We start from the raw sequence: 24,718 nt of genomic DNA on the forward strand, positions 1-24,718 counted from the left end.
AGTGACAAGGCCTTAACATGTTTCATCTTATTGATTTATAGGATAAGACTTCCCTGGTGGCTCAGATGGTAAAGAAATTGTCTACAATGTGGGAGACCTGGGGTCAATCCCTGGGTGAGGAAGATCCCCTGGAGAAGGGAATAGCAACCCACTGTACTCCCCCCAGCCCAAGATCCACTTCATTCCCAGAGCCAACAATACCAGCTCTTGAATCTTCAGCAGGAGCCTCCATTTGGGTGCCCTTTGTTTATGGTCTCTGTGTTGGTTAAATTTATGTGACATTATAAGAGTGGGTATTTCTGAGATGATGTTCCAGGAATAAAGCAACATTTAAACCCATCAAATGAGTGAAGACATCCGCCCTCACCTACACAGTTGGGTTTCATCCGATTCCTGGGAGCCTGAACGGAACAAGTTACTGTCTTCTCTCCCTCATTCTCTTCTTGCCTGTGAACATAGCTACTTCTGGCTCTTGAGATGAGACTCCAGGACCTACCTGAGTAGTGCCCTGGTTCTCAGGCCTTTAGCCTCCCACTTGGAGTTACATCACAAGCTCCCCCCATTTTCAGTCCTAAGCACTGGCCTGAGTTATGAAGTGGATTTTTTGGTCCTCTCCTTTAGAGAGAGCAGACCATGAGACTCCTCCATCTCTGTAGCCTCTTTGAACCCCTTCTCATAATAATCCATTCTAATGCATATACACAGCATTCTTGACTGGCATTGGTTTGAACTCCTCAGATCCTGTTACTCCAGGACATTTTTCTAGAATAAATGTACCCCAACTGCAGGTGCTTAAACCTCAGGATGTGGAAGTGAGAGTTGATTATGAATTCTAAGATGTATATAGGAAGTATTTTTGACAACAGGCTGATATGTTAATGATCAAACATGCTACTATTCTTCTCTGAATAGGGAGAAACAGTAGGTGTTACGGGAATAATGTCACTCTCCCAAAGACATGACCTACTCCCACAAAATGATGCATTTTCTTAATGTGGCTTAGAAATACTAAAGCCATGCTATATGCCTGTATGGTTTTAGTATTATGCTCAAAGGAAATTGTATAACTTTACTGTATGTCTTTACTATAGCTTATTCAAGGAGGACCACTACACACGCTTGACAGGGATGGGTTGGTGAGGACAAGAGACTGGGCTCATCTGCAGTGTGAATGATGCTTCTAGGATGGAGGGTCTTGACATGTGTGGTGAAGCCCTTTCCTAGCACAGAAAGGTCAGGGACTGGGACTTACGGACGCACCAGGAGAACCTTGAGGACAGCTGGCGCCCTAATTTAGAGCTCTTCACTCCAGTGACTCCTTGGCTACTGAGCATGTTCCCCTTGCTGTGTGTGCAGTAAGCCACTGAACAGCCACTGCAGTAAGCTAGGAGGTAGCGGATGTCCGAGACAGAATAGAGAACTAGTGGGAATAAAGGGATTTCTGAGCATAGACAATCCTGTGTGTTTGCTTTCATCACTACCTGGAGATTCCAGAGGTGAAGACAGACAAACACGATAATGTATCGTGAAGGGCACCGGATACATATACAATGCAGGTTTCTTTATTTGTGACCATTTATTTCCAATCACTACTCAAGGGTAATGTGCATACAAGATTTTCTTGCAGGAAATTAATTCATGTTTGTTATGCTATAAACCCATGTCTCTGAAGGTCCCATCGCCAACCAGAGTCTGCATTTCCCCTTGCAGTCCTGCAAACCCACAGTATCATCTTTCCTTTCCATTCATGTTGAGCTGATGTTTGAAACCATGGATTGGTTTTCCAGTCCTGATGCATGGACTCACTCAGGATGGACTCACCTTGGGACTCTGTGATTCCAAACTGCTCTAAGTTCAATTCCTGTAGGGTGGCTGCAAATTGTTCCAGAAGAATGTGGAGGATCTCAGGACTAAAGTCTGTCATGGTGACCCCACCCAGATCCAGGCCTTTGAGCTGACACATGTTTGGGCTCTGGGACAGATGGGGCAAGTCCGACTCTGTAAGCTGCCAGTTAGTTACTGCCGGGTGGGCCAAGGGGGTCCTCGGGCATCTGGGGAGAAAGCAAGCAATTAGGTCTGAGAATTCAGAGTGGAAACTGAGCTAAACTTGTCAGATAGGTGATTTGCTCTAAGACAAGGTCCTTCTAACAACCTCTTGAATGTCAGTACCCAGAATGACCTGTCTCATTTTGGCCTGGCACTACCTCTCTGCATCTCCTGCAAACCACCTGCAGCTTTGGATGCTCTCTGGCTCCTGCTCCACTATGATCCTCTCAGAATTATGCATAACTTAAATATTAACTAACTTATCGGGAGCAAAAGGCAATCTTTTAGGGACCGGTGATTTGAGACAAGTTCATCGTGTTCAGGAATCTGGTAAGCACAGAGCTTTTCTGTCTCTCTCCCGAACTTTGTTTTCATTTTTCTTTTCTGGCTACACTGCACAGGTTGTGAAAATTCTTGCCTCACCAGAGATCAAACCTGGACTTTCAACCCCGAAAGAGAAGAGTCCTAACCACTGGACCACCAGGGAATTACTCAGACCTTGTCTTTCAAATTGCTTGCGTCAGAGGTGGTTTCCCTTCTTTAATGCCCTCTTCACATACCTATTTTCTTAGTCATCTGACATAGCTTTCACTTCCTAAGGAAGAACCCATGCCTTCCCTCACTGGATCCAAATGCCCCATCCAGAGATTTCTAGTGTGTTGTCTGCTCCTCCCCCTTGATTTCCGAGGTGAAGTGACACCATAGCTCAGGATAGAAACACAAAGGACCCCATGTGCTTGACATGCCAGTGTTGTGTTCAGTGTTTCCCAGGCAGCGGTCCACCCTCACCTGAGCGTCTGGTCCAGGCAGGTTCAGACAAGGAGGGAGAGTCCAGATAGACAGACTGGAGACGGTGCCACTTAGAAACTGAGTGGGGAATCGAACAACTTCCTGCTGCTGCTCCTCACGGGCAGATCGTGAATGCGGGAGAGACGGGGTTTCTGCACATTGCTCGTCTGACCCAGGAGAGGAGCAAAGGTGGCCAGGATGGACAGATGCCAGATCCAGGTCACTCGCACCTCCTGGATACAGTCTAGCTGCACCATATTCAGGACCGTCGTGATACTGTCCAGGGGACATTGCAGAGATCGTCAGCTTCTTACAGCCCAGGTGTGTGCAGGATTTTCTCTGCATCACCCACCTGGGGAGGTAGGGGAGGAAGTTATCCAGGGTCCTTTCCTTCAAGCAAAGGTTTACTTATACCTTTAAGGGAGCCAAGGCCTGGTGTGTCCTTAAGCTCTGCTCCACCACTGGTGCCATTCCTGAGTGTGAGCACCCTTGAGTGCTGGCTCCAGCCCACACGCTCCAGAAATTCTGGCCAGTATTCCGTGAATCTAGCACCTGTGGTTTGCACCTCCTATGAGGAACAGGAGATGGACAGGGATGCCTTACCATCCACACAGACTGCAGCCACAGACTCAGAAATAGACCACAGACCAACCCATATGTTTACCTCACATGTCTCTCCTCACCTGCTGCTTCGTCAGCTCCCCTCTGTGCCTCTCTGTTCTCCAGCTCCCTTTCTCCCTCTCTCCTCTCCAGGTCTCCACTTCTAGTAGGATTAAGCCTCATGGGAAGGGGATGGTGCATGTTCTCTCAACCTTCCTTGCATCTCAGGCACCCTTGCATGTCAGGAAGGCATTTTGCACTGTGAGTCAAGGCCTCTGAGCCTCTCCACTGCCACCCTCAGAGCCCTCAGGTCCATCCATGGGTCACCCACTTGGCCCACCCCAGAGGTCTCTTCCAGGGTGCCCAGGACCCTATCAAGCCACCTGGATCTGGTACACCTGGAGTGAACCTTCTGGGCCAGCAGGACATCAAGAGCTTCCAGCCCTGCTCATTAGGGCACCACATGAGGCAGGGCAAGGATACCCCCAGAGGCAGGCAGACAAAAGGGACAGGCTTGCACCATGATCCCAAGGTCTTGATGTGTCCCCCATGGGTTGCATCCATGAAGAGGGGTGGGAAGAGCTCCTTAGGCAGAAACTCCAGATAAGAATAGACCAAGGCATCTTCCTTGAGCAGGTGCATTCTCTCCAGGTCCAGGAGCCTACGGGGGTTCCAGACACTCATCCTGACTCTGCTTCAGGAGGAATCCTGTGGAAAATGCCAGTGAGCATATCATCCATGTCAGGCCAAGCAGGAGCAGACCTAAGACAATCTCCCAACCCTTCAGAGGAATCTACTCAGGACTAAGGCTCTGCTCTGGCAGGGTGGACGTGCCTCAGTTAGGCCACATGCCATTCAGGCCTCAATGGGCACAAAGCTATAGCTCTTTCCCTATTGGATTCAGAACAAGCCTCTCACAAGTACCAATGAGGAGGAACGGCAACCACCAGCCCATTCAGTTCCATACAGTGCTTGGATTAATCCAAGTCCCACCTGGAAGTGGGTAGCAGGAAGACAGAAAACTCACTCCAGTCTTTATGAGGGGATGATGTCAGAGCATCATTTAAAGCCCTAAATCAACGAGAAGAGGAAAATCATGTGGACCAACACAGCCTCCATTCTCAGTTACCCCTAACATGAATGTCATTTGTGAAAGAATTGTATATTTTAATTCATGAAACAAAATTCCCAAAAGGTATTTTAAATACATACTTTAAATGTCTTTAAAAGATGTTTTAAAATGATAGAAGTTAAAGCACTAGTTAAAATGTTTGAGTTAAGGCAAAAACAACACTGAGAGGCAAAATTAAACCTGAAATGTCTTAATTGGAAAGAACTGATTTTTTAATAACTCTCCCTGCACTAGGGATACATGCCATCCTTCAAGATTAGCTAACCACTAGTCAGAAACAACTGAGCGACTGACCTGAATTGAGTAAGAAAAGAGCATCCTTATATGAAGGTGGTAACTTACTACTCTAATGTGCCTGGTGGGGTGCTCAGACCTCAAATCCTGTAGAGATCCCCTCTAATGTCTCCAGAACCAGGAAATTCTGCACCTCTTCTTCAGTGCTTGAGAATTTTATGTCTTTCTTGTTCTATCACTCCTCTGCCCCACTGCAAATGAAACCAGAACAGTATATCTGATTAGATTACAGAGGGACCATTGGATTGACCCTGATTGGATCATCATACTTCTCTAGATTAGTTGATTGAATCATATACACATCACCAAACAGAGAGTGATAGGGTGGTCAGGTAATCAAGGACCTATTCACTGATTCACTTCACAAATATTGACTGTATTCTACTAATATGGACAGTTATAGTCTCATGGGTCAAGCATGAAAGGGATTATTGATTCCTGCCCTTGGACAAGAAAGAACAGAAGTTGACAGAATCATTGTTGGGGGAATTTTGTTCAAGTCAAAATTAGCAAAGTGTCCTTCAATTAAAACAGCTCAGGAAAGCGGTGGTGTTGTCATCAAAGAAAACAAAATACACTCATTCCTGTATGAGATTTTCACTCAGGTGTTATGTAGGAAACACAGGAGATTCTGAGCCTGTTCAGGCAGCAAGGGAAGAGCTTTGGGGGATGTGATTGGTTTTGTAGGCCTAAGCCAAGCCTTCTCTGAAGGTGGACAGGTCAAAACCTCAGTGAGAGTAAGAGTGGTTCTGGACAGTTTGGAGCTGAGCATTCCTAAAGGGACATCGTGAATGATCCCAAGAATGGAAAATAAAGGTTTCCTTTTCATTTTTATATTTTGAGAAACAGGTAAATTTAAATATTTTATGTTCCCTGTGGTTCAGTCATAAAAAATCTGATTGCCAATGCAGGAGACATGGGTTTGATCCCTGGTCTGGGAAGATCCTACATGACGTGAGGCACATAAACCCGCGTGCCACAACTGTTGAGTCTGTGCTCTAAATCCTGGGAGCTGAAACTACTGAAAGTCGAGCACTCTATAGAGTTTTCTCTGCAACAAGAGAAGCCACCTGCATGAGAAGCGTGCGCACCAGGACTAGAGAGTAGCCCCCTTGCCCCAGCTGGAGAAAAGCAGGAACAACAGTGAAGACCTAAACCCACTAAAAGAAATACAATAAATTTCAAGGAAAGGAGATAGGAAAAGAGAGAGTCTCAGAGGAGACACTGTCACCTTGGAGGCTGTTCTTTCCCAGAGAGTTGAGATCCACACAGCACACTGAGGGTGGCCACTGTGGGCAACAGAGTGCTTCCACCCCACCAGTAACTGGAGATCCATGAGATGTAAATACAGAATGCAGAATAATATCATGGACGGCATTTATCATTTACATTGAAAGTCTCTTTATTTCTGATCATTTCCACAACTGTGCATACAGAAATAACTGGAACATGTGTGTCTCAGACTGAACCTTCCAGAAATTCAGTTTCATATTTGACTGTATAAACACATCTCTAAAAAAGTCACATCAATTCCACGAGTCAACATGCCCTTTTGGAATCCTGCACCCCTGCTGGATCACGTTTTCTCAATCACACTGAGCTAATATCAGAAACCAGGGCTGTGTTTTCCCTTCATAATGGATGTCAAGTGTCCAGAAGAAAGCTTCTGAGAGAAGCAACCAACTAGGCATGGTATTACAGAATTATGTGTTGGGACTCAGGTGACCACACATGTCATCACCTCAGTGAGGACAGGGGCTGGGGCTAACCCAAATCTTCCCAGGACGTTCTAAGTCTATAAGGATCGCCCTCAGCTCAGCCTTTATCTGAGCAAGTCTCTTCAAATGAAGGATACCCAGAGAGCTGTAAGTCTCCTGAGGGGCCGGATAAAGCTCTAGATTTAAATCAGGGAGCCTGTCAGTATGACGCAGGAGACTCTCCAGGATGGCCATGGAGATGAGGTTTCTGCACATGATGAGGACTCAGCTGGGAGCAGCAGCTCAGGGTGGTCAGAAAGGCCATGAGGTGGACATCCGTGATCCCACACAGGATTAAGTCCAGTTCTTCCAGAGTGCCTGCAACTTTCTCCAGTAGAACTTGAAGGAGCTCGGGACTGAAGTCCATCAGGGTAACACCACTAAGATTCAGGCCCTTCAGCTGACAGATTTTTGGACACCAGGACAGATGGGTCAGGTCTGATTCTGTAAGCAGACAGTTGGTGATTGAGATGTTGTCCAAGGGGGTCTTCAAGCACCTGGCAGGGGGGTGGGGGGGGACAAGCAATTAGATGAGGGAAAACAAAGTGGCAGGTGAGTTCCAGAGGAGAAGTCAATGATTGGCCCAAAGGTGATAAAAGTTCAATATCCAGAATGCCCAATCTCATTCTAGGCTGAGTCCTGCCATTTTCTTAGTGTGACTGGATCACATTCACATGATCTTGAAAGCCATCTTTCCTCATCTGTCAAGCAGAGTAGAGTACACTCTACTTCCTTAGCAGGATGAATGGAGATAATGGAATGCACTAGAACATGATCAGAGGAGAGTGTGACACAAAGTGTCCATCAGGGTGGACATCGCTGAGTGTTAGTTCTGGGAGATGAGATAAAAATGCTTTTCATTTAGATTGCCACTCAAGTTTCATTCTTTTACAAGTGGTTGACCAGTTTTCCCAGCACCACTTGTTAAAGAGATTGTCTTTTTTCCATTGTATATTCTTGCTTCCTTTGTCAAAGATAAGGTGTCCATAGGTGCGTGGGTTTATCTCTGGGCTTTGCATTTTGTTCCATTGATCTATATTTCTGTCTTTGTGCCACTATCATACTGTCTTGATGACTGTGGCTTTGTAGTAGAGCCTGAAGTCAGGCAGGTTGATTCCTCCAGTTCCATTGTTCTTTCTCAAGATTGCTTTGGCTATTCGAGGTTCTTTGTATTTCCATACAAATTGTGAAGTTATTTGTTCTAGCTCTGTGAAAAATACCGTTGGTAGCTTGATAGGGATTGCATTGAATCTATAGATTGCTTTGGATAGTATACCCGTTTTCACTGTATTGATTCTTCTGATCCATGAACATGGTATATTTCTCATCTATTAGTGTCCTCTTTGATTTCTTTCACCAGTGTTTTATAGTTTTCTATATATAGGTCTTTAGTTTCTTTAGGTAGATATATTCCTAAGTATTTTATTCTTTTCGTTGCAATGGTGAATGAAATTGTTTCCTTAATTTCTCTTTCTATTTTCTCATTATTAGTGTATAGGAATGCAAGGGATTTCTGTGTGTTGATTTTATATCCTGCACCTTTACTATATTCATTGATTAGCTCTAGTAATTTTCTGGTGGAGTCTTTAGGGTTTTCTATGTAGAGGATCATGTCATCTGCAAACAGTGAGAATTTTACTTCTTCTTTTCCAATTTGGATTCCTTTTATTTCTTTTTCTGCTCTGATTGCTGTGGCCAAAACTTCCAAAACTATGTTGGATAGTAGTGGTGAAAGTGGGCACCCTTGTCTTGTTCCTGACATTAGGGGAAATGCTTTCAATTTTTCACCATCGAGGATAATGTTTGCTGTGGGTTTGTTTTATTATGTTGAGGTATGTTCCTTTCTATTCCTGCTTTCTGGAGAGTTTTTTTTTTTATCATAAATGGATGTTGAATTTTATCAAAGGCTTTCTCTCCATCTATTGAGATAATCATATGGCTTTAATTTTTCAATTTGTTAATGTGGTGAATTACATTGATTGATTTGTAGATATTGAAGAATCCTTGCATCCCTGGGATAAAGCCCACTTGGTCATGGTGTATGATCTTTTTAATGTGCTGTTGGATTCTGATTGCTAGAATTTTGTTAAGGATTTTTGCATCTATGTTCATCAGTGATATTGGCCTGTAATTTTCTTGTTTTGTGGCATCTTTGTCAGGTTTTGGTATTAGGGTGATGGTGGCCTCTTTCTAACACCATACCCAAAAATAAACTCAAAATGGATTAAAAATTTAAATGTAAGACCAGAAACTGTAAAACTCCTAGAGGAAAACAGAGGCAAAACACTCTCCCACATAAATCACAGATGGATCCTCTATGACCCACCTCCCAGAATATTGGAAATAAAAGAAAAAAATAAACAAATGGGACCTAATTAAACTTAAAAGCTTTTGCACAACAAAGGAAACTATAAGCAAGGTGAAAAGACAGCCTTCAGAATGGGAGAAAATAATAGCAAATGAAGCAACTGACAAATAATTAATCTGAAAAATATGCAAGCAACTCCTGCAGCTCAAGTCAAGAAAAATAAACGATCCAGTCAAAAAATGGGCCAAAGAACTAAGCAGATATTTCTCCAAAGAAGACATGCAGGTGGCTAACAAACACATGAAAAGATGCTCAACATCACTCATTATCAGAGAAATGCAAATCAAAACCACAATGAGGTACCATTTCACACCAGTCAGAATGGCTGCGATCCAAAAGTCTACAAGCAATAAATGCTGGAGAGGATGTGGAGAAAAGCGAACCCTCTTACACTGTTGGTGGGAATGCAAACTAGTACAGCCACTATGGAGAACAGTGTGGAGATTCCTTAAAAACTGGAAATAGGACTGCCATATGACCCAGCAACCCCATTGTTGGGCATACACACTGAGAAAACCAGAATTGAAAGAGATACATGTACCCAAATGTTCATCGCAGCACTGTTTATAATAGCCATGACATGGAAGCAACCTAGATGTCTATCCGCAGATGAATGGATAAGAAAGCTGTGGTGCATATACACAATGGAATATTACTCAGCCATTAAAAAGAATACATTTGAATCAGTTCTAATGAGGTGGATGAAACTGGAGTCATCTATTACACAGAGTGAAGTAAGCCAGAAAGAAAAACACCAATACAGTATACTAACGCATATATATGGAATCTAGAAAGGTGGTAACAATAACCCTATATTCTTGACAGCAAAAGAGACACAGATGTATAGAACAGTCTTTTGGACTCTGTGGGAGAGGGCGGGGGTGGGATGATTTGGGAAAATTGCATTGAAACATATATATTATCATATGTGTAATGAATCACCAGTCCAGGTTTGATGCATGAGACAGGGTGCTCAGGGCTGGTGTGCTGGGATTATCTGGTGGGATGGTATGGGGAGGCAGGTGGGAGGGGGGTTCAAGATGGGGAAAACATGTACACCCATGGCAGATTCATGTCAATGTATGGCAAAACCACTACAATAATATAAACTAATTAGCCTCCAATTAAAATAAATATATTTAAATTAAAAAAATAGAAATCCACATGCATCCTTTTACTAAATGTTCTTTATAATTTTAAAAGACAATTTATATCTTCTATATTTATTTATATCACAGCACAAATGCATTTACATTACTGCAGATATTTATAGGATGTTGAACCCCACAGCCCTGCTTGCAACATTAATTCATGTCCTCTGGGCTGATGTACCAGCAGGTCACTTAGGAGTCCTGAGACTCAGGATGTCTGTCCCCAGAGAGGAGGGGAATCTTTCCTATGACCAACTCCTGCCCCTTCCTGTGAGGGCTACTAAAGCAGCTTGGGGAAATTCTGATTCATTCATGGCCTCATGTAAGTGCTGAGCCCTCCTTCTTTCCTTCCTGTCATATGAATATAGAGTAAGCCTGAGGAACAAAGACTCCTGGGGGTGTCTGCTAGCAAGGGAAAAGAAGACAAGGACTCATTTATTGAGCTCATACCAGGTCCAGGGACAAGGCATCAACATGTTTCATCTTACTGATTTACAGGATAAGACTTCCCTGGTGGCTCAGATGGTAAAGACATTGTCTACAATGTGGGAGATCCAGGTTCGATCCCTGCATGAGGAAGATCCCTTGGAGAAGGGAATAGTAACCCACTGCTGTACTCTCCCCAGCCCAAGATCCACTCCATCCCCAGAGCCAACAATACCAGCTCTTGAATCTTCAGCAGGAGCCTCCTTTTGGGTGCCCTTTGTTTATGGTCTCTGTGTTGGTTAAATTTATGTGACATTATAAGAGTGGGTATTTCTGAGATGATGTTCCAGGAATAGAGCAGCATTTAAACCCATCAAATGAGTGAAGACATCCGCCCTCACCTACACAGTTGGGTTTCATCTGATTCCTGGGGTCCTCAATGGAAAAAGGTATTGTCTTTTCTCTCTCATTCTCTTCTTGCCCATGAGCATAGCCATTTCTGGCTCTTGAGATGAGACTCCAGGACTTACTCAAGTAGTGCCCTGGTCCTCAGGCCTTTAGCCTCCCGCTTGGAATTACATCACGAGTTTCCCCATTTTCAGTCCTAAGCATTGGTCTGAGTAATCAAAGTGGATGTGCTGGTCCTCTCCTTTAGAGAAAGCAGATCATGAGACTCCTCCATCTCTGTAGCCTCTTTGAATCCATTTCTATAATAATCCCTTCTAATGCATATATGCATCATTTTTGACCAACATGCCTTGAACTGCTCAGATCCTGTTACTCTAGGACACTTTTCTAGAATAAATGTACCCCATCTTCAGGTGCTTAAATCTCAGGATGTGGAAGTGAGTGTAGAGACAGTTGACTATGAATTCTAAGATGTATTTAGGAAGTGCTTTTGACAACAGGTTATTATGTTGATGATAAAACATGCTACAATTCTCCCCTGAATAGGCAGAGACAGTAGGTGTTACAGGAATAATGTCACTGTCCCAAAGACATGACCTACTCCCACAAAAGGATGCATTTTCTTAATGTGGCTTAGAAATACTAAAGCCCTGCTATATTCCTGTATGGTTTTAGTATTATGCTCAAAGGAAATTGTATAACTTTACTGTATGTCTTTACTATAGCTTATTCAAGGAGGACCACTACACACACTTGACAGGGACGGTTGGACAAGAGACTGGGCTCCTCTGCAGTGTGGATGATGCTTCTTGGATGGAGGGTCTTGACGTGTGTGGTGAAGCTCTTTCCTAGCACAGAAAGGTCAGGGACTGGGACCTATGGACCCACCAGGAGAACCCTGAGGACAGCTTGCTTCCAGGGTCATGGGTGCCCTAACGTAGGGCTCTTCACTCCAATGACTCCTTGGCCACTGAGCATGTTCCCCTTACTTTGTTTGCAGTAAGCCACTGAACAGCCACCACAGTAAGCTAGGAGGTAGCGGATATCTGAGACAGAAGAGAGAACTAGTGGGAATAGAGGGATTTCTGAGCATAGTAATCCTGTGTGTTTTCTTTCATCACTACCTGGAGATTCCTGAGGTGAAAACAGACAAACACGATAATGCATGATGAAGGGCACTAGATACAAATACAAGGCGGGTTTCATTATTTGTGACCATTTATTTCCAATCCCCACCCAAGGGTAATGCCACATGTGCATACAAAATTTCCTTCCGGAAATTAATTCATGTTTTTCATGCTATAAACCCATGTCTCTGAAGGTCCCATCACCAACCAGAGTCTGCATTTCCCCTTGCAGTCCTGCACCCCTGCAGTATCATCTTTCCTTCTCCCATTCACGTTGAGCTGATCACTTAAATTGCTCAACCCAGTAGTGTGACTCAGAAGCTTTTCCAGGATGGCCAGAGAGGACGTTCCCACACAGATTGAAGGTCCCAAGCTTTAAGAGTGGCTCAGGGCAGACAGGATGGACTCATGTTGGGACTCTGTGAACCCACACCACTCTAAGTTCATTTCCTGGAAGGTGGCTGCAACTTGTTCCAGAAGAACGTGGAGGATCTCAGGACTAAAGTCCGTCATGGTGACCCCATTCAGATCCAGACCTTTGAGCTGACACATGCTGGGCTCTGGGACAGATGGGGCAAGTCTGACTCTAAGCTGCCAGTTAGTTACTGCTGGATGGGCCAAAGCAATCCCCGGGCATCTGGGGAGAAAGTAAGCAATTAGGTCTGAGAAATCAGGGTGACAGCTGAGCTAAAGTTGTGATATAGGTGATTTGCCCAAAGACAAAGTCCTTCTAACCACCTCCTGAAAGTCAGTACCCAGAATGACTGTCTCATTTTGGCCTGGCAGTACCTCTCTGCATCACCTGCAAACCCCCTGCAGCTTTGTATGATCTCTGGCTTCTGTTCCACTACTATCCTTTCAGAATTATGCATTTCTTAAATATTAACTAACTTATCGGGAGCAAAAGGCAATCTTTTAGGGACTGGTGATTTGAGATAAGTTCATCGTGTTCAGGAATCTGGTAAGCACAGAGCTTTTCTCTCTGTCTCTCTCCTGAACTTACCGTTTTCATTTTTCTTTTCTGGCCACACCGCACAGGTTGTGAAAATTTCTTCCCCCACCAGGGATCAAACCTGGAATTTCAGCCCCAAAAGAGAAAAGTCCTAACCACTGGACCACCAGGGAATTCCTCAGGACTTTTCTTGCAAATTGCTTGGGTCTGAGGTGGTGTCCGTTCTGCAATGCCCTCTTCACTTACCTATTTTCTTAGTCATCTGACATAGCTTTCCCTTCCTAAGGAAGAACGCATGCCCGCCCTCACTGGATCCAAACTGCCCCATCCAGAGATTTCTAGTGTGTTGTCAGCTCCTCCGCCTTGATTTCCGAGGTGAAGTGATTCCACAGCTCAGGATAGAAACACAAAGGACCCCGTGTGCTTGACATGCCAGTGTTGTGTTCACTGTTTCCCAGGCAGCGGTCCACCCGCACCTGAGCGTCTGGTCCAGGCAGGTTCAGACAAGGAGGGAGAGTCCAGATAGAGAGACTGGAGACGGTGCCACTTAGAAACTGAGGGGGAAATCGGACAACTTCCTGCTGCTGCTCCTCATGGGCGGACAGTGAATGCGGGAGAGACGGGGTCTCTGCACATTGCTCGTCTGACCCAGGAGAGGAGCAAACGTGGCCAGGATGGAGAGATACCAGATCCAGGTCACTTGCACCTCCTGGATACAGTCCAGCTGCACCATATTCAGGACCTTCGTGATACTGTCTGGGGCTATTGCAGAGATCATGAGCTTCTTACAGCACAGGGGTGTGCAGGATTTTCTCTAGTCAAAGCGTGGTTTTTCCAGTAGTCATCTATGGATGTGAGAGTTGGATCAAAAAGAAGGTTGAGCACTGAAGAACCGATGCTTTCAAACTATGGTATTGTGAAGACTCTCAAGAGTCCCTTGGAATGCAAAGAGATCAAACCAGTCAATCCTAAAGGAAGTCAACCCTGAATATTGCAAGCACTGATGCTGAAGCTGAAACTCCAGTAGTTTGTCCACCTGATTGGAAGAGCTGACTCATAAAAGACCCTGATGTCTGTATACCATGGCTGATTCACATCAATGTATGGCAAACACCACTACAACATTGTAAAGTAATTAGCCTCCAATAAAAATAAATTAGTTAATTTAAAAATTGTAATAACTAATCATAAACACTGTTAAATATGTATACCATTATGATAATAAAAAGAAAAGAAAAAAACCCTGATCCTGGGAAAGATTGAGGGCAGGAGGAGAACGGGTCCATAAAGGATGAGATGGTTGGATGGCATCACCAACTCAATGGACATGAATTTGACCAAACTGTGGGAGATGGTGAAGGGTGGGGAACCCTGGCGTGCTGCATTCCATGGGGTCACAAAGAGACGCACACGACAGAGCAACTGAACAACTCAGTTCACTTCCAGTCTTCTCCTAAGCTTTTGCTTGGGGATAAATATTTCACTTGTCATTTCAGTAAACGAAGGATGTTGCAGTAAAAGGCTGTTATCCACTGCAGCCCCCACAAGACAGTGTGCCCTGAGGGGAATTCAAGGAGAGGAAAACAGGACGGTGTCCTGAGGGAGTTAAGATGCATATCATAAACATGACTTCAATAAGCCCAGACTCTTGCCTCTTTTCATAGAGAAAAGCATGAAAAGGAACTTCCCTGGTTGTCCTGTGGTTAAGAATTCACTGGTCAGAGCCAGGGATACAGGTTGGATCCCTGTCTAGGAAGACCCACGGACTGTAGAGCAACTAAGCCCAAGCACCACAACTACTGAGCACCCAACTAGAGCCTGGGGGGCCATGACCACTGACGCCCACACCCCGATCCCACGATCTGCGATGAGAGATGCCACCAAAAGGAAAAGTCAACACATTTCAACTCAAGAGTAGCCCCTGCTCACCACAACTAGAAAAGGCTGTGCTCAGCAAGGAAGACCCAGCACAGCCAGACATAAGGAAACAAATAAATAAGATTATAAAAAGAAATAAATAACAATTGTTTAAAAGCATGAAAATCATTAATTTGAGATGTATCAAGGTTATCATCCACTGTAATCTTTTGATGCTTTTTGAATGTTTTTTAAGCCCATGACCTTGGGTACACTGGCTCCTCTTATAACTTTCAAACAGTTCCTCAAAACGACCTGAGAAGACACCCTTCTGGCTACAATCTTCTGTAAAAATCACTGAATAAAGCGTATTTGTCACGTTTTAGTTTGTTCAATTTTGTCATTTGACCTGCTCTTCCAAGACCTTTTACCAACCCACAGTGTCTTGTCCCTGCTCACCTGAGTTCCAGGGATTAGATGGAAACTGTCCACTAAAACAGGAGTCGCCACCTGAAAGTAAAGTCATTTTATTTCATGGGAGTATTTAAGAGCCAAGCCCGGGCTTCCTCGGTGGCTCAGAGGGTAAAGGATCTGCCTGAAATGAGGGAGATCTGGGTTTGATCCCTGGGATGGGAAGATCTCCTGGAGGAGGAAATGGCAGCCTGAGAATCCTGAGAGGTGAGTCCCTGACCCCTGCTTTCCTCCTGCTGCTGCCCCGCACCTGTCCTCCTACAGTGAAGGGATCAGAAGTGCAGGCTGGGCAGCTTCTGAGAAGGAAGGTCTAATGACGTGGACCAGCCGGGTCCCACAGACAAAGAGGCAGAAGTATCTCTGGGGCTGAGTTGCTAGACTCCTGGCTTCAGTCCCATTTCTAGAATAAAAGGGAGAAGCTGTCTGGCAATCAGTGAGCAGTGCTTCCTGCTTTTGTCCCTGAGTTTTTTCAACCAGAAGATACATTTAGATTTTCCTAGAGGAAAGAAATCCACTTGACATTTAATGTGGGTGTAAATGAACTGTGAGCCAGTTATTTTGGAAGCACTAAATCTAATCTTAAATTAGATCCTATAAGACTGGAGTTTTATTATTTTTTTTTTTTAATTTTATTTTATTTTTAAACTTTACATAACTGTATTAGATTTGCCAAATATCAAAATGAATCCGCCACAGGTATACATGTGTTCCCCATCCTGAACCCTCCTCCCTCCTCCCTCCCCATTCCATCCCTCTGGGTCGTCCCAGTGCACCAGCCCCAAGCATCCAGTATCGTGCATCGAACCTGGACTGGCAACTCATTTCATACATGATATTTACATGTTTCAATGCCATTCTCCCAAATCTTCCCACCCTCTCCCTCTCCCACAGAGTCCATAAGACTGTTCTATACATCAGTGTCTCTTTCGCTGTCTCGTACACAGGGTTATTGTTACCATCTTTCTAAATTCCATATATATGCGTTAGTATACTGTATTGGTGTTTTTCTTTCTGGCTTACTTCACTCTGTATTGATAAGACTGGAGTTTTATTCCCAGTTCATGTATGGTGAAGCAACAAATAAATACATATTTTAGTATTTTACCAATGTTGTCTTCTTCTATTAGAAACTTCAGAATTTTAATCTTGAATATTTTCTGGTCCTTGTTGCCCATGCTTTCTCTGAATTCCTAAACTCTTTTCCTGTTTAAATCAAGTTATCTAAGGGATCCCATGCTGTCTCCCAATAGTTCAGTGTGTGAAAAGGCCTCTGCGTAGGATTGGAGTGTTTCTGGATTCTGACAATGGAGCTGTGAGCTTCTGGTGTTCCCAGAGGACCCCTCATATGTAGTCTCCTTCCTTCCTCCTTCTCTTCCATCTGGAGCTTTCGGTTGCCTTAGGTCTCCATGAATTGTCAAGTTCTGTGACAGTTTATTTGGTGACTTTTTGTCTGAGGAAAATACAGCCCTGAAACATCGTGTGAGGCTACAGGATGATACCTGACTGTCTCTGATCTCCCTGTGATTTAATGGAACATTATGATTGTGTGTTTATAAAGTAGAATAACCAGGGTTCCTATTCTATTAATTATTTCCTCTCCACCCTGAGTCTTGTTTTTCTCTTGTTCCTTTCCCCGATTTTCTAAATATTCTTTCATGAAGTAGATCCCATTTTGTACATATGTATCTTTTCAAATGATAGCTTTGTTTGGGTGTATTCCCAAGAGTGAGATTTCTGGATCATATGTTTAGTTTTCTGAGGAACCTCCATACTGTTTTCCATGGCAGCTGTACCAGCTTACATTCCCACCAGGAGTGTAGGAATATCACATTGTATATTAAGCAATATTCTTTGGAGAAAAAAGGAAAGAATGCATAAAAGTAGAATATGAAGAAATGAAGTAGAAAATTATAAACAAATAAAAATATAAACTTAAAAACTAAGTTTTTAAAGATCAATAATTTAGATTATGATCTTAATTAAGCAAAAGAGGAAGTAAATATATATTAGGATAAAAATGGAGATGTAATCCAGATACAAATGGGATTTAAATAATTACAAGTTAATACTCTAACCTAAAATTCCAGATTATGTAGATAGTTTCCCAGGAAAAAGATAAATTAGCAACAATGACATAAATAAACAGAAAAATTAGGATACTAATTATTGTAAAATAGGTTGGAAAGGTGATTTAAAAAATATGACTAAACAAAGAACTGTGATCAGAGAGTTTCAAAGATGAACTTTATCCAATATTTAGAAAAGAGATAGATTTAGCTTAAATTATAGACCATAAGAAAATGGGAGAAAACTCCTAAACTCATTATAGAGAGACAATACAATATTAATAACAAAACATGACAACGAGTGTACAAAGAAGGAAAACATAGTTCGATGACAGTTTAAATTATGACTGCAAATAAAATATTATTAATTGGAATTTAGCAGTGATATCTTCAGGTAGGATTCCAGGAATATGAGAGTAAAAAATCAGAATCTTTAACACATTTTATGACAGCCATAGATGTTTAAAGTTACTTGATAAAATTTAGCAGATATTCTTAATAAACCCTGACTAAATTAAGAAACAAAAGAAACTTTCTTAGGATGTCCTGTCTTAGGATAGAATAGTTTTCACTTGTAAGCAATGAGAAGCCCATTCTGACTATTATTATTAGCTTTAAACAATACATTCTAGCACATGCAATAAGAAAAGAACAGTAAATAATCAGTACTCTCAATGGAAAAGAGCAAAACTATCCATATTTTTGATAAAAATTGAAACCTAAGAAATCTAAGTCTGCTGTTCCTCTTAAGGGAAATGTTCAAAGTGGCTGTGTACATTATGAATACACAAAATTAATAGATTTTTCTTTGTTTTACATAACCAGCTATAAATGAAAATAAAGTTAACCTATTCAAAATGGCAACAAAAACTATAAAATAATTAGAAATAACTTTAACAAGACCAGTATAATATTATATCAAGAGATCCATAAAGCATTTCTAAAAGAAACTAATCAATATGTTGACTAGAGGAAAGATTTACCATGTTCTTGGTAACACGATAGCAAAAAAGTGTCAGTACTTCTTGTTAATATATGAATTACAATAAATTTTACTAGAAGGCCTACTATTAAAGTGATTTAGAATTCTTTTGAAAGAAAAGTATCCAAGAAGATAATATTGGTTTAGCCTGTGTAAATTAGTAAAACGGAAAATAAAGTAATAGATTACAGAGTAGTCTATTTTGTGAGTATAGTTTGTGAGTATATGTGCATATGTACGTATATGTATGTATAAGGTAAAGATAATATCTCTGTTCACTGTGAAATGATAAATTTTTTTATATCAATAGTGCTGTTAAATTGTCTTTCCTCCTGAAAGAAAAGAGAATTGGATATCCCTCCTATTGTTATACACAAGTACACACATACATGCACACAAAGGTTAAAATTAATAAAATTATTATAAGTGAATTATAGGAAAGTCATCATAATCCTAGGAAAAATGTTAGCAGAATATTTGAATATTCTATGAGTCTGAAGACTCATAATAATGTCTAGAATCCAAGGAGGAAAAGTAGATATTTAAGTCTGATTAAAGAAAAATTGAAAATTATTTCAATAAAGATCCCATGAGTGAGGTCAAGTATATAGTTGGGAGACAACTTCAGGGCACATAAAAGATATAGCATTAATACTTATACTATGTATTCAGCTCTTACATTTCATAGCATGCAGATGAATAACCATAAAAATAGGCAAGGACTTGTTTAGAATAGACAAATGACAGAAGAATAAATTCAAATGAACAGTAACCAAACAAAATTTTTCTCAGACTTACTTATAGTAAAATGCAAATGAAAATAATAATGAAATATCTCTTTTTACCAATCATAATGGAAACAAAATCACTTTGAGGCTGGACAGCAGTTGGGTCCTTTTTCAAATGAAGCCGTGGCATTTTCTCTGTCGACAGTCAGGCCACAGGACCATGCTGCTCTCTTAAGAGCTGGCAGAGCACTTGTACATCCTAGAACGGCTAGCAAGTTTCTCACCCACAAAACTGAGTATCCAGGAATGATTAGACAGCTGAGGTCAAGTGTCTTTATTGTTCCTTATCTGTATACTATCTTTCCAGTTCCTATAGAGAGTGAATACATTAATCTGCAGATATGAATAATCTTGCCCATTAACTCATAGTATAAATTTTCAAAGTATCATCTGTTTCCTTCTGTGTTTTTTTTACATAACTTTCTTCAGGTTGAATTAGTAGAACACTGTCCACCTAAACTCAATCCTTGTGATAACCTTTTCCTTTTTTTTCCCCTCCAGTTTTATTGAGCTATGATTGACACACATCTCTATATAAGTTTAAGGTGTATTTGATTAAGGTGTAAATGATTTTACTACATACATAGTGAAATGACTACCACAATAAAATTTATTGAATATTTCCTATCTCATATGATACAAAATTAAAGAAATAGAAAAAAAATTCATTGCGATAAGAACTCAGATTTACTGTATTAAATTTTTTCATATGTAACATACAGAAGTATTAATTACTTTGTCATATTGTACATTATACCACTAGTACTTCTCTATCTTATAACTGGAAGTTTGTACATTTTGACCACCTTCATCCAATTTCCCCTCTCTTGATCGATCTTCTTCCACCTTTGGAAACCATAAATCTGAACTCTTTTCTATGACACTTTGGTTTTGAAGAATAATTAACCTTCAGTTCACTTAAGTTCAGCTCAGTTCAGCTGTTCACTCATGTCTGACTCTTTGTTACCCCATGGACTGCAGCACGCCAGGCCTCCCTATCCATCACCAACTCCTGGAGTTTACTCAAACTCAAGCCCATTGAGTCAGTGATGCCATCCAACCATTCCATCCTCTGTTGTCCCCTTCTTCTCCTGCCTTCAATCTTTCCCAAGATCAGGGTCTTTTCAAATGAGTTAGCTCTTCGCATCAGGTGGCCAAAGTATGGGAGTTTCAGATTCAGCATCAGTTCTCTCAGTGAACACTCAACAGGGACTGATTGCATCTCCTTGTGGTCTAATGGACTCTCAAGAGTCTTTTCCAAAACCATAGTTCAAAAGATTCAATTCTTCTGCACTCAGCTTTCTTTATACTCCAACTCTCACATCCATACATCAGCTCAGTTCAGTTCAGTTCAGTTGCTCAGTCGTGTCAGACTCTTTGCGACCCCATGAATTGCAGCACGCCAGGCCTCCCTGTCCATCACCAACTCCCGCAGTTCACTCAGACTAATATCCATCGAGTCAGTGATGCCATCCAACCATCTCATCCTCTGTCTTCTTCTTCTTCTCCTGCCTTCAATCTTTCCCAGCATCAGGGTCTTTTCCAATGAGTCAGCTCTTCCTATCAGGTGGACAAAGTACTGGAGCTTCAGCTTCAGCATCAGTTCTTCCAATGATTATTGAGGACTGATTTCCTTTAGGATGGACTGGTTGGATCTCCTTGCCGTCCAAGGGACTCTCAATAGTCTTCTCCAACACCACAGTTCAAAGCATGCATTCTTTGGTGCTCAGCTTTCTTTATGGTCTAATTCTCATATCCATACATGACTACTGGAAAAATCATTGCTTTGAATATGTGACCTTTGTTGGCAAATTAATGCCTCTATTTTTAATTTGGTGTCTAGGTTTTTATAGCTTTTCTTCCAAGGAGAAAACATTTTTTAATGTCACCATCTGCAGTGATTTTGGAGTGCAAGAAAGTAAAGTCTGTCACTGTTTCCATTGTTTCCCCATCCTTTTGCCATGAAGTAATGGGGCTGGATGCTATAATGTTAGTTTTTGTGATGTTGGGTTTGAAGCCAGCTTTTTCACTCTCCTCTTTCACCTTCATCAAGAGGTTCTTTAGTTCACTTTGCTTTCTGCCATAAGAGTGGTGTCATCTGGATATCTGAGGTTACTGATATTTCTCCTGCAATCTTGATTCCAGTTTGTGCTTCATCCAGCTTGGCATTTGGCATGATGTACTCTGCATACAAGTTAAAAGAGCAGTGTGATAATATACAGCCTTGATGTACTCCTTTCGCAATTTGGAACCAGTCTGTTGTTCCATGTCCAGTTCTAACTGTTGCTTCTTGACCTGCATACAGGTTTCTCAGGAGGCAGGTAAGATGGTCTGATATTCCCATCTCTTTAAGAATGTTCCACAGTTTGATGTGATCCCCACAGTCAAAGGCTTTAGCATAGTCAATGAAGCAAAAGAAGATAATGGGAGGGAGGAGCCAAGATGGCGGAGGAGTAGGACGGGGAGAACACTTTCTCCCCCACAAATTCATCAAAAGAGCATTTAAACATCGAGTAAATTCCACAAAACAACTTCCGAATGCCGGCAGAGGACATCAGGCACCCAGAAAAGCAGCCCAACTCTTCGAAAGGAGGTAGGAAAAAATATAAAAGACAAAAAAAGAGACAAAAGAGGGAGGGACGGAGTTCCGTCCCGGGAAGGGAGTCTTAAAAAGAGAGAAGTTTCCAAACACCAGGAAACCCTCTCACTGCCGAATCTGTGCCGAGCTTTGGAAGCACAGAGGGCAACATAAAAGGGAGGGGGAAAAAAAAATAAACAATTAAAAATCGCGGATTGTGAGCCCTACGGGAACTCCCCCAGCGGAGAAGCAGCGCAGACGCCTGCACACGGCATTAGCAAGCGGGGGCTGGGCAGGGAAGCGCGGCGCGGGCTGTGTCCCTTAGAGTAAGAATCGGGCCGAATGTCCTGAGCGCTATCTGAGCGAAATAATTTGGGCTAGCAAACCAGACTGTGGGATATCTACCACGCGACAAGCCAGCCCTAACCTAAGACACCGCCAGGCCCGCGCACAGAACAAAGGACTGAATAGAGATAGCCGGCTGCAGACCTCCCCCTCCGGTGACAGGCAACCAGAGCCGGAAGGGGGCAATCGCAGCCCCAGAGAGACACTATCTATAAAACTGTAAGCAGGCTTCTTTGCTAACTAAAACTTCTTGGGGGTCTGGACGGTCAACATCTGCCTGAGAAGGTGCGCCGGTTTTACACCCAGATAACCGAGTGGCGGGGAGGCGATAAGTCACAGCATTGGCGCCCGCCAAGCACCTCATCGCCTGAGCTGCTCGACCTGGGAAGAACACAAAACGCAGGCCCAACCGAGTCTGCGCCTCTGAGGACTACCCGAGTGCCTGAACCTGAGCGGCTTGGACCTGGGAGCTCAGTCCAGGGCCGGCCTCTGATTGTTCCCGGCGGAACAACCTAGAGCCCAAGCAGTGTGGGCAGGGAGGTTACACGCGCCGTGAGCGGGGGCAGACCCAGTGTGGCCGAGGCACTTCGAGCGCACGCCAGTGTTATCTGTTTGCAGCATCCCTCCCTCCCTCCCCACAGCGCGGCTGAACAAGTGAGCCTAAATTAAAAAAAAAAAAAAAAAAAAATAGGGTCCTCCACCGTCCCCTTTGTGTCAGGGCGGGAACCAGACACTGAAGAGACCAGCAAACAGAAGAAGCTCTAACAGAGGGAAACGCCTTGGAAGCTACAGGCCATAGATTAAAACCCTGTGGTTACTACGGATTACATAGGAAGGGGCCTATAGATCTTGAGAAATATAAGTCGGACTAAGGAACTGCCAAAAATGAACTGAACCCACAATACTCACAACAAAACCAGAGAAAGACCTAGATATATTTTTACTATTTTTACGATCAATCTTTCTTTCTTTCTTTTTTTTTAATTAAAAAAAAATTTTTTTTAAGTCCTCTATTGTCCTTTAATTTTCACTTTTATAACTATTACTTTGCAAAAAAAAAAAAAAAGACCCTATTTTTTTTTTTTTCTTCTTCAGCAAACTTCATATATATATTTTATAATTTTTTGACCGTGGTTTTTTTTTTTTTTTCTTTTTTCTTTTTCTTCTTTTCTTTAACATTGCATTTTTGAAATTCCAAACTCTACTCTAGATTTTTAATTTTAGCCTTTTGATATATGTTATCAATTTTGTACCTATAGTTTTTTTCATAATTGCTGTGACTTTTTTTTTTTCCCTCTGTTTCTTTCTCTTCTTCTTTTATATAACATCGTATATCTGCAATTCCAAACTCTACTCAAGATTTTTAATTTATGCTTTTTGGTATTTGATATCAATTTTGTACCTGTATTTTCTTTATAATTTTTGCGACATTGTTTTTGTTGGTTTGTTTGTTTTCTCTCTTTATTTTTCTTCTTCTTCTTTTTTTTTTTTTTTTTTTTTTTTTAACGTTGTATTTTTGAAATTCCAAACTCTACTCTGGATTTTTAATTTTTGCTGTTTGGTATTAGTTATCAATTTTGTACCTGTAGTTTCTTTATTACTTTCACGACCTTGTTTGTTTTTCTTTGTTCGTTTTTTCTCTCTTTCTTTTCCTTCTCCTTTTCATTAACATCGCATTTTTGAAATTCCAAACTCTACTCTAATTTCTAATTTTTGTTTTTATGTATTTGTTACCAATTTTGTACCTTTAAGAACCCAATCTTCAGGACCCATTTTTCACTAGTGTACGAGATTACTGGCTTGACTGCTCTCTCTCCCTTTGGACTCTCCATTTTCTCCACCAGGTCACCTGTATCTCCTCCCTAACCCCTCTCTACTCTACCCAACTCTGTGAATTTCTGTGTGTTCCAGACGGTGGAGAACACTTAAGGAACTGATTACTGGCTGGATCTGTCTCCCGCCTTTTCATTTCCCCCTTTTATCCTTCTGGCCACCTCTGTCTCCTGCCTCCTTCTTCTCTTCCCTGTATAACTCCGTGAACATCTCTGAGTGGTCCAGTTGTGGAGTGCACATAAGGAAGTGACTACTGGCTAGCCCACTCTCTCCACTATTGATTCCACCTCATCTCATTTGGGTCACCTCTAACTCCCTCCTCCCTCTTCTCTTCTCCATGTAACGCTGTGAACCTCTCTGAGTGACCCTCACAGTAGAGAAACTTTTCATCTTTAACGTAGATGTTTTATCAGTGGTGCTGTATAGAAGGAGAAGTTTTGAAACTACTGTAAAATTAAGACCGATAACTGGAAGTAGGAGGCTTAAGTCCAATCCCTGACTCCAGGGAACTCCTGACTCCAAGGAACATTAATTGACAGGAGCTCATCAAACGCCTCCATACCGACACTGAAACCAAGCACCACACAAGGGCCAACAAGTTCCAGGGAAAGACATAACAAGCAAATTCTCCAGCAACAAAGGAACACAGCCCTGAGCTTAAAGATACAGGCTGCCCAAAGTCACCCCAAAACCATAGACATCTCATAACTCATTACTGGACATTTCATTACACTCCAGAGAGAAGAAA

At 42.2% G+C, this 24,718-nt stretch overlaps 1 protein-coding gene and 1 long non-coding RNA gene across 5 annotated transcripts in view; one reads left to right on the top strand and one right to left on the bottom strand.

Annotated features, from left to right (window-relative positions):
• The window catches only part of LOC129652703 (upstream-binding factor 1-like protein 1), a 99,589-nt gene that overhangs the window by 21,460 nt on the left and 53,411 nt on the right, over positions 1–24,718 (top strand). The gene's annotated exons all lie outside the window — the stretch shown is intronic.
• LOC129652707 (uncharacterized) lies at positions 1,462–5,053 on the bottom strand. Of its 2 annotated transcripts, XR_008714705.1 has the most exons (5): positions 4,910–5,053; positions 3,956–4,143; positions 3,519–3,668; positions 2,836–3,187; positions 1,462–2,051 (listed from the first exon to the last, which is right to left on the bottom strand). It is a non-coding gene; the product is annotated as an uncharacterized LOC129652707 (long non-coding RNA). The 2 variants fall into 2 exon arrangements; XR_008714706.1 differs by lacking the exon at positions 3,956–4,143.

The sequence above is a fragment of the Bubalus kerabau genome, chromosome 5, assembly GCF_029407905.1.
Source record: "Bubalus kerabau isolate K-KA32 ecotype Philippines breed swamp buffalo chromosome 5, PCC_UOA_SB_1v2, whole genome shotgun sequence".
NCBI classification, from domain to species: Eukaryota; Metazoa; Chordata; class Mammalia; order Artiodactyla; family Bovidae; genus Bubalus; species Bubalus kerabau.